This window comes from Columba livia, chromosome 20, assembly GCF_036013475.1.
Source record: "Columba livia isolate bColLiv1 breed racing homer chromosome 20, bColLiv1.pat.W.v2, whole genome shotgun sequence".
NCBI classification, from domain to species: Eukaryota; Metazoa; Chordata; class Aves; order Columbiformes; family Columbidae; genus Columba; species Columba livia.
The window spans coordinates 1,598,378-1,610,000 of NC_088621.1; the positions used below are offsets into that span (position 1 = coordinate 1,598,378).

At 54.9% G+C, this 11,623-nt stretch overlaps 1 long non-coding RNA gene across 1 annotated transcript in view; it reads right to left on the reverse strand.

Moving 5' to 3' along the window:
• Positions 1 to 450: 450 nt before the first annotated feature.
• LOC110359378 (uncharacterized) overlaps positions 451 to 11,623 on the reverse strand; it is a 201,331-nt gene continuing 190,158 nt past the window's right edge. Inside the window, exon 9 of the long non-coding RNA XR_010467325.1 lies at positions 451 to 3,264. This is a non-coding gene — a long non-coding RNA (uncharacterized LOC110359378). The remainder of the gene's footprint in view (positions 3,265 to 11,623) is intronic.

Sequence of the window (11,623 nt, forward strand, 5' to 3'; positions counted from 1 at the left end):
CCCCCCGCTCTCTGAATGCCATCGCCTCCTTCGCTCTCCTCCCCTCTCCCGCTCCGGTTCCCAGCCCGCGTCCCTCCCGGCGCTGTGTCCTGACTACCAATGATGCTCTCAGCCTGCTCTGCATTCCGCGGCGGGGGCACGCAGCCCGCTCCGCTCCCGGCCCCTCGCCCCCGGCACGACGCTGCAACAACAGACACGGGCGACTTTCCCGTTTGATCTGAACATGGCGCCAGAGCTTTCCTAATCGCCAACCAACGAGCCCACAGACGCACCGCACGGCCCTCTCTCCCTTTCCAGCAGGATGCTCCTTGTGCCAACGCACCCGATGGGGTTATTGCGGATTTGCCCATCCAGACCCGTCCCCGCCGGCACAGCCACATCGAGAACGGCCTCAAACTTCCCTGGCTCTTCCCTCCGCCCCGCGGCAGCCCCGGCTTGTAACCCCCCTCCCCTCCTCGAAGCCCAGGTCGTGGCGGCACTTAGCTAAATTATATAACTGCAAACAAAGTGTGACAGCTTTATTTGTAATTATACTGCATTTAAAGGAACAAGATGAGCTTAATGAGTTAATAAAGTGGCTGCCTGTCAAAGCAAGGGCTGCTTTGCATAGGCGCCCGGCGGGTCCCGCTCGGGCTCATGCATATGGAGGGTGGCCGCGGTGCCGCCGGCCATGGCAACGCGCAGGTAGCGGCCCGGCCAGCTGCCCCGTCCCACAAGACTCGTCTGAAGTGAAGACTTGTGAGGAGCGAGCATTTTGTCTGCACACACTTGACAAAACAAAGACAACTCACTCCTCTGGTTTCATGCCACATTTTTTATTCATAAACAAGCTGTTGGCTGTAAAGACATGATAAAACTCGAGCTCAGAGGAGGCTGGCGAACATTTGAATGCAAATCCTCAGCTGCTACAAATCCGTCCTATTATTCAGCCGATTTTTTTTTTTGCCTTTCCCCATTTTTGTCTTATGCTAAGCTAGGCAGGATCCCAACCAGAGATATGTGATAAACTCTGGTCAATGCAGAGAAAGGCATCAAAATTCAAAGCCTTGCCTGGGAGCGGGAGGCGGGCGGGCTCCGCGGGGCGAGGGAGCGCGAACAAAGGCCGTGGTGCTGCCGGGGGCTCTTCGGCGGCAGCGCCAGGTTTAGCTCGACATGCACAACATCGCCCGTTGTGATCTCTTTTCACCTGTTTTTCTTGCCCTGGCCAGGTCGGTTTCTCCCCGCCGGTGGATGTGGGGAGAGCCCACGGGGGGGCCGCCCGACCGCCGGGAAAGCCCCAGCCAGAGGCGAACGCAGCAGCAAATCAACCCCCAGCAAAAGCAGGAGCTTCCCAGCTCCCAGCAGCAACAAGGACAGCTAACGGGGGAAAAAACAGCTAAAAGACACAATACAGGTAGTTTCTGTGAAACTGGAAAGGAACAGTCATTTAATATTTTCCATTTTGATCCCCAAACCTTTCAGCGACGCATGCTTGTTGTAACACCGCTCAGACCCTTTGCCCATGCAAACCAAGGGATGAGTCTCTTTGGCCGGTGCCGGTTGTGCCTCCAGGCTGAGAAAATCAAGTCCCAGATTAGCTCCAAGGCTGGTGCGGAGCAGCAAGGAGCAGGGATGGCCAAGCGTACCATGGGGTGCCCGGGACCGGAGTCTGTCACTTAGACCCAGCTGTGCCAGCGCCCCAAAATCCTGCCTCCCCACTGCTTTAAGTCCAGATGTTGCACAATGCCAAACGCTGGAGCTTAAGATTGCTTTTAGGCTGGAGCTGGCTCCTGGGCAGCCCCCTCTTGTTGCAGACATTTGTGCAAGTCTTTCAACCCCTGCAGCCCCCGTTTTCTCAGCTGCGGGGGGCACTGTGCTCCTGGCCGCCCGCCCCACCGGGGTGAGAAAGGCTTGTGGCCTTTTGCTGAAACACCAGCAATGCACCCAAGCTTTGCCCTTGGCCGTAATAGAGGGAATTTCCTCCGGGAGAAGGAAAAAGTTGAGAGGAGATGCAGTTCAGAGAGAGGAGTTTTGCATGACAATTGGGAAATGAAGAAAATAAGTTAGTAGGAATTCATTTGCATGTGAACGCAAATGGAAAAAAATAAAGATTATTTCTTGCAGCCTCTATCTAATAAATTATTTTGAGAAGAAAATGCAGCAGAGGTCGAGGGAGCGAGCAGGAGGGCTGGGGGTCACTCAGGGCTGCGGTTTGCTGCTCTGGATCCTGACTGATAAGGATATTTGCATTTCTGGGTAATTCTGCAGCAGGGGGAAATCTGCTATCACGGCTCTACAAGACACCTCGGATCCTCCGCAGAACTGAAACAAGAAATCATTAAACCAAATCCCTTTGCCTCCCTGCAAAACAAATGTGACTGATGCCACATCCTTAGCTGCATTTCCAGAAACACTGAGCACCAAGGGATTTAATTCCCAGTGGCACCCAAAGCCAGGCCGCAGTCGGGGTGTCCCGACGCAGGAGGTATTTGCCGTTTGTTCAGCTGGCGACGCGGTAAGAGGTGGACGGTGAACTGCGGCTGAAATTACAGCCACGCAAAGTACTCGTAGGAAATGAGTGACCCAAGAAAAATAGCTTTTCATTCTCTGAGACAAATTACCAAGTGCAAACTTTGATTTTTATGAATGCCCTCATTAAGCATTCAAGCAGGTTTCTGTGAGTATATGCTGTGCTATGGGCCAGTTGCTAATTGAACCCCCTGAAATGGCCATTGCTCAGGGCAGGGCTGGTACCTGGCGCTGGTACCAGGGCCGGTGCGGTCCCCTCGCCGGGGGGCACGGGCTGAGCAAACCCTCCCTGTGCCCACAGCGATGTGTGGGTGCCCTCCCAGCACCCATGGGTGCAGGTCTGCACCAACAAGCCCCATTCCCCTGTTGGTGATGGCAAAAATGCCACTGAGGTGACCAGTGGTGGAAAAGGCAAAGCACGGGTGTGAGTGGGGTCATCTTGGAAAACGATGGAAGCGGAGAGAAAAATACCAGTAGATGTTTGTGCCAATTGCTGCGCAGCTGGAAGTACAGGACACGCTTAGATGTGTGTTTAATCTTCAGCTTGTGTTAAACCACAGCTTTGTCTGCTTCTACGCCACTCTTGCCGGATTTCTTAGGGTGTCTATTACCCAGCATCGACGCTCCCTGCCGGGCTGGGGACCGGCTGCTGCCGATGCCGAATCCTCCGGCGCTGGCACAGGCTCCTGCTCCCTCCCCGCCGGTTTGGGCACAGCCCAGGTTCCCGGCGTTCGCAATCCGATCAATGCAGGGCCCCTGGTTGTGGACAAGAGGAGAGACTTAATTGTAATCTGTATTGACTGCTCACTGCTTTGTCTGCCAATTTGCATCATGGACTTGTCTGAAACAATGATGTGGGCCTGGCAGGTTCTCTCACAGTAATCTATACCAGCGGGTCAGAATCTCTGAGCACTCGTTAAAGTCCATACATACGAAATGTATGTTTAACTACTGGAAAGATACTGAAGATGCATCTGTCTCAATATTTATTCACCTTCATCTGTAATCTGCTTAAAGCCCAAGAATGTTTTGAATGTTTAGCAGCAGTAGAAGGCCGCTTTCTGCAGTACAGAGTATTTCCTTAAGTTTTTATTCTAAAATATTTTGTCATGCTGCCTCATGTCCAAGGAACAGGCGAACGGTAAGGAGGGAGGATGCCCAAAGGGAGTGAACTCAGTCTCCTGTACCATTAAGTTCCAGCTTACTGGACACTTGCAGCTTTTGCTTCTTTTAAAGCTGAACTTTTGTGAGAATTTTTTGAGAAAAAAATCCCTCAGTGTATTTTGGGTAAAGCTCTTTGGAGTTCCCCATATTTCCACTTCCATTTTTCCCCAGATTTGTAGCTTTGGCAAGAGCAGCTCTGGACATGGTGTCCTCGCTGCCCGTGGGTGACGCCGGGGCCGAGGGGCACACGCGGTGCCATGGTCCGTCCCGCGAGTCCCCACCGTGGTGGCACAGGGGACCAGAGGGATGTCCCCAGCTGTGTGGCCACGCACGGACCCCCCAGATCCGCCACCAAGCTGGATAAAGGCTTCGATCTGCGATGCTGGGCCAGCACCACAACCCCGCCTTGTACAGCCGCTGATTCCTGATGCACAGAGCGTGGCAGGGGAACAGACGCGGGTTTGGGTTAAATGTGGAGCTGACAAAGACATCGCTCAGCTCCAAAGCCCAGCCCAAGCATGCACTTCCACAGACTTTGATAATGCAGCGTGTCAGCTGCCGTGGAGACTGAGTGATTAGGCTGGGGACACGGGCACTTGTCTGCACTTCATCTGAGCTTTGCTACCGTCTGCCTGCTTGTCGGCGGAGGTTTAGGGCCATGGAGAGGGTGCAAGCACGTGTGTGTGAGTGTGCACAGCTCTGTGTATGTGTGCACAGCTCTGTGTATGTGTGCACAGCTCTGCGTGTCCGTGCACAGCTCCGTGTATGTGTGCACACCTCTGTGTGTCCGTGCACAGCTCCGTGTGTCCGTGCACAGCTCTGTGTATGTGTGCACAGCTCCATGTGTCCATGCACAGCTCCGTGTGTCCATGCACAGCTCCATGTGTCCGTGCACACCTCTGTGTATGTGTGCACAGCTCCATGTGTCCATGCACAGCTCCGTGTGTCCGTGCATAGCTCTGTGTGTCCGTGCACACCTCTGTGTATGTGTGCACACCTCTGTGTATGTGTGCACACCTCTGTGTATGCGTGCACAGCTCCGTGTGTCCGTGCACACCCCTGCGCATGGCCGTGCCCTGTGTCCTGGCGCTGACTCCGGAGCAGCTTTGGCTTCCTCATGTTTGGGTGACAATTTACAGCCACCCGTGACCCCGGCCGTGCTTGTGCCAAACACTCCGTCCAGCCAGCGCTGCCCGGACCATGACTCCGGCCCATAAATGTGATGGATGGGCAGCCGCAGGGAGAGACGCTGCCTCTCCCATCAGCTCATCACACCAGATGGACTGTCTGCTACTTCAGTGACGGGCTGGGGTGGCAGCGGGGTGACCAGGGCACTGCCCACCTCCCTCCACTGCCTAACTAGCTGGCTACACCGGGAGCCCAGTATGGGATGGCAGCTCCGAGAAATACAAATATGTAAAATAATGTTTTCCCCAGCTACAGTTTTCATACTCCAGCGTGAAGAAATGGCCTGCTCATCCAGCAACCGTAGAAAATCTCAATTTCCCACATAAAAATATTAGTGACTGGCTTAAAATATTAACATGTGGATCGCATTGCCCTCAGAAGCTGTGGGATCGGAGTTTAGCATCAGCAGTTAGACACAGATATGGAATTAAAAATGTAAGCAGTGGCTTTTCAGGCCTTATTACTGCAGCGGGGAGGCCCCGCAGGACGGTTGGCGGAGGGAGGGAGGGAGGAGCGGGCGCAGGGCTGGGCTTTGGTGCTCTGGCTTTCGTTCCCTGCTGCCGTCCCCCTGGGCTGGGCGGAGCTGCCGCAGCCCTGGGTCAGCCTGTTTTGCACACTGGGTGACAGAACCCTGTTTATGGGACAACGCACCCACAGGTCTGGTGCCACCCAGGCACATCCCGCATGGCCCCATCCCTCCTGCTCCAGCACCCGGGGGTGACGCTCTGGCTTTAGGGTGGCTCTAGGGATATACCCAGCTTGGGGCTGGGCATGTGTCCCCAGGATGTTCCTATCCCTCTGCCCATGTGGGAATGCCATGGGGTGAGGCTGCACCCACCCCCATGTCATTGTATGGGCACCCAGCCCCAGACCTGGCGACACCTCTAGGGGCTACTGTAATACAAATAATGCATAATTACAATAATATTAAACCGGTAAACAACAGATACTCTGCAAGCCCTACGCAGAACGACACACGTAAAACCCTCCTGAGCACAGAGACCTCTTTCCCTGCAGGTTTGGGCTCGGCTCATCTCACACGCCGGCACCACCAACGCGCCGGAGCCAGCGTGGCGAGCGCCCGAGCGCGGCCCCGAGCCGCCCCGGCAAGTTGGGAAGAGCAGAGTTTGGCAGAAGGTTGGTGTCAGAAACAAAAAAACTGGCCTAAATTATTATTCCACCCATAGCCTTCACAAGGAAAATAGAAGCAGCAGATTGAGGCCTGTTTTCATATTTGATAGGGAACCAGATAAATGGCAGGCAGCTTGCTCTGATAAGGCCTTGCTCTGGGCATAACCTCTTTCTCTGAAAGCCTCTTACTATGCATAGAGTCAGGCTATCTGTGCAGCTGCACCTTGACACAAATATATCTGCACCCAAGATGAACCAATTCCCCCAGAAATTACAGGAGTGGGATTGCATCTGGGGAAGGGGCCGCAGCCACCGCTTTGCCGCCTTCTTTTTTTAACGATACTTTTTTTCCCCCCAAGTAGCTTCTCAGACAAACGTTTTTCCCTGATTTGCCCTTTTCCCTTTGCATTGCTCTGCCCCTGTGCCAGCAGAGCGCAGGGAGGGCGATGGGGATGCGGGGAGGGTGATGGGGATGCGGGGAGGGCGATGGGGATGCGGGGAGGGCGACGGGGATTTGGGGAGGGCAACGGGGATGGGGGGAGGGTGATGGGGATGCGGGGACCGGGGCTGGCAGCTGCCACAGTGCTGCTCCCCTGCCCTTTGGCAGGAAAAGGGATTTGACCCTCCTGAGCAACCTCACACTTGGAAATCACCCCCAAATGTTCCTTATTTTGGGGGAGCAGGAGCTGGGGTGATAGTGATATAACCTGGGAGTTCCCAAGCATGAGCAAATGTGTGATGCTGTACAACACCCGCGTGCCAACCACCCCGCCTTGGGTGCTTCTATTTCCCAAACCCCCTCTCCTTTTCAGCAGCACTGGCTCTTAGGTACCAAATTACTTTGGGAAGCGGATCTTGGCTCCAAACGCATCAAAGCCACATTTTCTAATGGTCCCCATGCAAAACACAGGCCGTTCCCGTTAATGTCCAATGGCAGCTGAATGTCCTCTGAGTCCTTGGCAACTTCCCTCTGCTGCACTTTAGGAGCCACAGCAAATGTGTCTGATATGGTAAACGTGTCTGCAGGGGGAAGGAGAGCTGGGTTGGGGCAGAGGGATGCCAGGAGCAGGAATGAGCAGGCAGGAAAGGCTTCTCCCATCTCTGCGAGTGGAGCCTCTGCCCTCCGGCACAAGGAGAACCACCCTGATTCCCGAAGGAGCCAAAGGAAACCACAACACAAGTTGGTTACAAAGATTTGGGAGAAAAGGAAGAGAGAGAACCAAGGAAGCAGCCAGGCTGAGTACTGAGCAGTTTATGACCAACCCCATATTAATTTCCCGGCTGTTAACAGACACAAGCAATGTCCCTGTTACCAACACCACTATTTTTTCCTTTTTTTTAACCAGGAGGGACTCTAAATTAGTTTCCCAGCTGCATGGCCACTTTAAAGACTTTATCCTAATGTTCTGTTTTGCAGTGACATGAGCTCTATCATCATAAGAAGAACAAATCAGCAATTAGTCTGCGAGAGGCATTGCGGCGGAGGCAGCGCAGCCCCCGGTCAGAGGCAGAGGGAATCCTTTACAATGAAAAGCCCCCGGGAGAGCCGGGACCTGGACCTCGTGATGATGATTGATGCTGGCACTGCAGAGACGCACCACACCTCCCCAGAAAATTAAAAGCCTATTTGGTACGGTACTAACAACACATCACATTGATATTGTCTCATTACCCATCAGCACAGGGTCCTCGCCTTCCCGTTTGTATGGTGTTAGGGGAAAAAACCCCACAGGACAAGCACTCTGCCGCTTTTTTCCTCATCCAGAACATGCCTGGAAAACCTGAAAGTGAAGGTTGGGCAGATTCAAAGCCCTTGCACCTTTCCTTGTACATCACTATTATTATTATATGGATTTAAGTCTCAGCTAAAAGCTGGGGTGTGCAGGCTGGATGCTGCTGCACAGCCCCGGGGCAGCTCTGGCCATCTCCCTTCTCCTCCCAGGCTGGCACCGGCGATGCCGAGCAGCCGTGCCAGCACCGGCGCTGAGCACCACATGCCCAAACCACCCCGGGGGTTCGCACGAGGCCACGTGAAGGAGCCATGTGAACGGGGACACGGCTCGTGCTGCAGACGGAGCGTGGGGGGGCGAGGAGGGGGCGCTCGGGGCAGGGACGTGGGGAGGCGTTCGCAAAAGGGGCAGATTTCATCTCAACGCCGCAGTTGCTGAGGCGCAACCGGCCTCGCTGCCAATTGGGAAGGGCCGTAGGTAAAAAAAGTGAAATATTAGAGCTTCGGGGCTTCCCTGCCCCCACCCCTTCCAAACTGGCATCTGTTCCGTGTTGGGCTGGAGCAGCAGATGCCTGGTTGCAGCTAATGACAGCAGTAGTCTGTTAACAGATGCCACGTATCTAGCAACAGCCTTTGTCTGATCAAAACACCGGGTGCTGATTTAGCTGTAAACGCAGCAGGGCCAAGGCCTCTGCCTCCTGCAGCCCGTGGGTCCGAGCGGGAGCAGCATCCCTGCTCCTGTCCCCGTCCCTGGTGCAGAAGAGACGTGGCTCCGGGGGCTGGCGGGACCCAAGCATGCAAACCCGCACACCCCACGCACGGACCGGGCAGCTGCCCCGGATGAGCAGCCCTGGTTTCTGCACCAGCACTTTGCTGGGTGCCAAACACAGAGGAGGAACAGTGCAGGGGAAGCACCGGCTGCAGCCGCCCCGCTCCCCGTGCTGTCCCTGCCCCGCTCCCTGTGCCGTCCCTGCCCCATTCCCTGTGCTGTCCCTGCCCTGTTCCCCGTGCTATCCCTGCCCCATGTGCGGGCAGGAGGATGCAGAAGCCATGGCCGTGCCGGCTCTTCCCTGCCCCAGTTCTCCCCATCCCAGTCCGGCTGCTGCCATTTCATAGAATCACAGAATGTCCTGAGTCGGGAGGGACCCACACGGATCATTGTGTCCAACTCCCGAGCAGAAACGGCTGAAGAAAGGTGAGTTATCTCCGGTGCTGTATGTGTGTCCAAAGCACCGGGCTTGTGCGGGGGCTGCAGGAGGGTCCCACCACCCTAAACCCCACAGGCATTGACTGAAGAGAGCAAAGGCTCCATCCTGCACCCATGGGAGCCCCGAGGGCTGCACTCCGCTCTGGATCAGGTCCTCAGGGCACAAACACCAACATTCATTTTTCAAGGCTCTTTTCCATTTACATTTCCCCAGCCCCACCAGAGATTAGGCCACATTAAACATCAAGGGGTCCATTCTCCAGCCCATGGGCTTCTGCCTCTCCTGGTGCCACTAGCGGCAGCGACAAGCCCGTATGCACAGCAGATCCCTAATTGCTGAACAAATTACATGTTTAAAATCAAACCTGTCTCTGGGAACCAGGAAAACACAGCACTACCCACAATGGAGAACTTCTGTGCTGCTTCGGAAAATATTTAAATAACAAGATTAATACCCTTTCCTTCAAATTAGTTAATAAAAATTGATTTCTCTTGGTACTGAACACTTGTTTCCACCAAAGCCACCTTTTAGGAGTACTTGCAGCCTCCTAATACAAATCAAGCTTGACGCTTGGCCAGATTTCTTTGGTCTTTCTGTGCCAAGGTGAGATCTTGCCCTCCTTGGGGTGCCCACGCTGTCCATGGAGAGCTCAGTGCGAGTCCAGGCTCCAGAGAGGCCACCGCACGGTATTTCTCAGAGGAGGCACGGGACCAGGATCCAGACACCAGAGGCGCTTGATCCTGAGGTAGACCTGGCATCCCCTCCCATGCAAGGAGACTCTTCCAGCCGCCCTCCTGCTGCACGGACAGGGAAACTGAGGCAGAGCCCGGCCCCTGCCGCCCACCCTGAGCCGCCTTCTCCCCTCGACATTTCTATTTCCTCGCACTTATCGTCCTGCCACACCGGGCAGGCAAGGACAACACGGTGAAGAACCAAATGAAGAGACTTTTTAACCAACACACAGAAGCCGAAAGGATAATTAAATGACAAGACTTATCAGCCCCTGCGGGGCATTTCCATTGTATAACAGATTAAAAATTGTTTCCTTTCCAAAGAAAAAAACAGTCGCTGATCTACCTTTCGCTGAATCTATTAGACAACTCATCTGAAACAAGTTTCACGTTTTTTAATTCGACCAGCTGATCCAATCCCCTCCTTTTGATTTCCCCAGATGGCAGGAGCAGCTGGAATGGAAAATCCTTCCCCGCCAGCACCGCAGCATCACCTGCCCATCGACAGCTCGGCGCGCTTGCTGCTCCGCCTGGGCCGAGCGGGGAGGGAAGCGCCGCAGAGAGCGCTGGAAATGCTGCAGTTGTTTTGCTCTTAAGCAATCAAACCAACTAATGCCCTCTTGCATTTTCAGGAGGCTTCGAACAACACAGATCCATACGACAGTTATGTGCTTGCAGGTGCAAGCTAACGGCAAGGGGCTGCGTGCACAAGGAAGGAGTTTGGCTCAGCGTTGTATTAAAGTTAGACCAGAAAGAAGAGTCTAAATGTCTCCGCTAAAAGTTTTTTATATGAGGAAAGTTCTTTGCTAAAAGGATCTGGTTCCTGCAGAGCGTTTGCATTTGGAGCGAAAAGAACCGACCAGCCCGGCTGCGCCGGCACCTCAGACTGAGCTGGTTAAAGAGAAAAGTGTCAACATTTTCCATGGCCAAGGCGGCATTTCGGCGTGTCCCGGCACAGCCGCGCCAGCCGGTGCTGGTGCCCGCGCGCTGCTTTGGGCCCCCCCGCGCAGCGCCGGGCGCCGCGTATGCAATCAACTGTTTACCCGGCATCGGCTATAAATGTGCATTTAATTGGGCACCTTTGCTCCCGCTCCCCCTTCCCCTTCTCCGAGGGCCATCTGAATGCGAGGGGATCAGCCTCCGATTCATGCGCCACCACGCCGGGGTCCCCCCTCCCCTCTCGCCGGGCCCCACAAAGGAGAGGTCGCTGCCATGTCAAGTGGGGTGTGGAGACCAGCTGAGGGGCTGGAGAGCTGAATTGTGCCAATTTGCGCAGCCAGCACCCGCTGAAAAAACTCCCGATCGGGAGGCATGAGCCGGCATATGGTGCCTCACTCAAGAGGCTGTCATTCAGGGGACCGCGATGGCTCTCTCCCCCTCCCTCCCTGGCCTTTCTGTCCCCTCCCGCGGGGCAGGAGGACGAGGAGAGGGGCTCAGCATCCCCCATCTGCACGCCCAGCCGGCCGAGCGTGGACGCTCCTCCTTTATCCCGCTCCCCGCCTCTGAATTTCTCCGATGGCCCCGGTGAATTAACTGCTCGTGTCTTCGCAGGGACACACGTTTGGGCTCAATTTCATGCCAGTTAATTCCAAAAACCTGCCCGTGAGAGCGGCTGCGGACCGTCCCCGCTGCCCTTCCCCTGCTGCTTCATTTCCAAAGCCCGCTCCCGTCCCGGCGGGCAGCCCTTCTCCTCCAGCCCACCCTTTAGCCAGGGCTTGTTCCTGGCCTCAAAGCTGCCCTTTTACAAGCAGAAAAGCTGTTGGCATGAAAGAACTACGAAGAGCCACCACTTAAAGCCCCTTTCAGGAGCAGAAGGTTTTCAGTTCTCAAAGAAAGAGGTTTTTTGTTCTGGCTTTGATGTTTCTGGGGTCCGGGACTCTCCGCTCTTTTCTCCTCGATTCCGAGCAGGCAGATATAATCACCTCCTCCTTCCCTGCCTCTATTCATCGGTGCATTTTAAATAA